The sequence below is a fragment of the Ananas comosus genome, linkage group 1 (genome assembly GCF_001540865.1).
Source record: "Ananas comosus cultivar F153 linkage group 1, ASM154086v1, whole genome shotgun sequence".
Classification (NCBI taxonomy): domain Eukaryota; kingdom Viridiplantae; phylum Streptophyta; class Magnoliopsida; order Poales; family Bromeliaceae; genus Ananas; species Ananas comosus.
The window spans coordinates 20,807,826-20,810,441 of NC_033621.1; positions in this window are offsets into that span (position 1 = coordinate 20,807,826).

A 2,616-nucleotide genomic window follows, 5' to 3' on the forward strand; every position below is an offset into this window, starting at 1 on the left:
TTTTTTTTTTTTCTTGAAACTGATAGCCAGCTAAGTAAAAAAAACCCCTTTTACCTATTTCAAACCCTAACCCATGCCCCCCACGCCAAAAAAAAAAAAAAGCGCGGGCTTAAAAAAAATAGCGGGAATTTATAATATATAATAGTCTGGTTAATTTATTTTCTTAAATTTGCAAATTAATATTATTATTATCACTCAGGGCCCTCTATTATATTATATTATTAAATATTATTATATTATAACAAGACTCTTAATGCAAATTAAAAAAAATGAAAATTCATATATAAAATCAAAATATTTAACCAGACTATTTAATATGCTATATATTAAATTAGTATATTAAATAATTTCTATATAGTAAATGCTAAAATAAATAGCTTTATATTATATGTATAAATTTTTTTTTTTTTAACGAGTAATGAGTACAGATAAAAATAATAATTCCAATCCGAATAAGTTGGATTTTTATTTTTTTAGAACCATAATCAAACCAATACATCTTTACTATCGATTAGATTGGCACATTTGAGTTTGGTCGGATTTGGGTTTGGGTTTCGGTTAATCTTAAATATCTTTTCCTATTTAATGACTAAAAATAACAAATATAGTATTAATTTGTGGTTTTGATTGATTGATCAAACTAACAACTTACATTTATAATTAAAATTAAAAAAATTCTATTTTGAATTTAAATTTAGAATTAAAATTAATAATACAAGTTTAAATATGTAATTTACTACAACATTCATATGCAAGTTAAAATGCATTACTAAAGTTAGTTTCAAAATCAAATTTAAATTTGAATTTTATATTTAAATTGAAAATTAAAATTTGAAATTCAAATCTTAAACATGTTTAAAAATTGAACTTTTAATTTCTATCTAACCTTTGATTCAATGTGAAACTATAAATTAATTAAAAAATATATAAGTTTGCACATGAGGGCAAAGTGGTTCGACCACTAATTAATAAGTTTTCATACTTTTGTTTGTGCATTTAAGATATTTTTTAATTAACTACCAACATTTTTTATATTTTTGTTATTTTCATAATTATTTTATAATTATGTTTGTATATAAGTTTTAAATATTAATTTTTATTGCGACATATAATAATATATGCTGGTAATTATAACCTTTAGCAACATTTATTATATAATGTTGGTGAATTTATATATTCAGCAACACTTTCATTTGTGTGTTACTAAATAAAATAAATAGCAACGTATAACTAAGTGTTGCTAGAAAAATGTTGCTAAATATCAATATTGTTGTAGTGGGATCAGCTTGTTGTTCCAATTTCATCCTCCAATTCAAGAGTCTCCGCAACTTCTCAAAAAGGGTTTACTTTCTTTTTGCCCAGAAATAGGTATGATCTATGTAATAAGAAATGAGTAAATATGACAAGTTTTATCTCTGGACAAGTATACTTTCTTATCATTTATTGATATGGGAAAAAAAAAAAAAATCATACCATCAGTTAGCAAGCGGCCGGTTCAGTTTGGCTCATAAGGTTGCCTGATTATTCGGCTTTCTTCCCTTAGACATTATTGGCTTTGATTTTTAATTCTTAGGTCTGATTTCTTTTTGTTTCTATTTATTAACCCTATTTGACTCATTATAGATGCTTTAATGCTCTTGATGATGTAAATAAGCACAACATTCTAATGGCTTTCTCCAGGACAATATTCGACATAAACATTGAAGTGTTTGAGATGGAGACAACATGGTGTAGATATCACCAACTACTTCAACTTTGGCCTTGATGAAGATAGCCGGAAAAGCTACTGTGAAGACTTGGTACTTTGAGCTTGTCATATCATTTTTTGAACTTGTAGCACAGAAAATAGTGTCGCTTATTTGAAGCTTATATCAGGATTGCCTCAGGCAGCAAGCTACAGTGTTGAACCACTTTCTTCATAATGAACCATCTAGGTTGAATCAGGTGAATTGTTAGTTTGTCTATTGATAATTTATCTGTTTTGGAGCAGTACTCGGTGTTTACAAAGGAATCCGTGTGTTTGGTGCAGTCTGTGAAATCTGTGTCATGTGAAGCTACTCAATATGGACTGGGAAAAGGACTCCTTTAATTATGAAAAACATAGATAATGGATTTAAGGGACTTCCGGACTTGTGAAGGTAATTTTCACTCAATAGTTTTTTTCTTATTTTTCATGGATTATAAGTTATGGAGTACATAAACTAACATGATTATCACTCCAGCCAAAGGGTAGAGCAATTCAGGTTGAAAGTGGCATTGGTGAACGCATGCCTTCAATTGATATGAAACGACCGAGACAATGGGGCTCTGATGTGCTGATACATGTATGTTATTTGGTCCTGTTGTTTGGCAGATTACTCAATTTTTCCCTCTTTCTTATATTTTCTCTGGGTTTACACAGATTAATATGGAGGCTTCTGAGGACAATCTGTCCGCTCAAAATGAGTTAGAAATTGGACATGCTGAACAAGATTCTTTCGGCTCAGAGATAAAATATGAGAACAAATCATCTGAAAAGTAAGCATTTTTTCCTTTCTTTACATCCCAAGCTTTTCATGTTGTGTCAATGCATTATTGAAATTTTCTTAAATTCTCTATAAATCTTTTATTGCATTA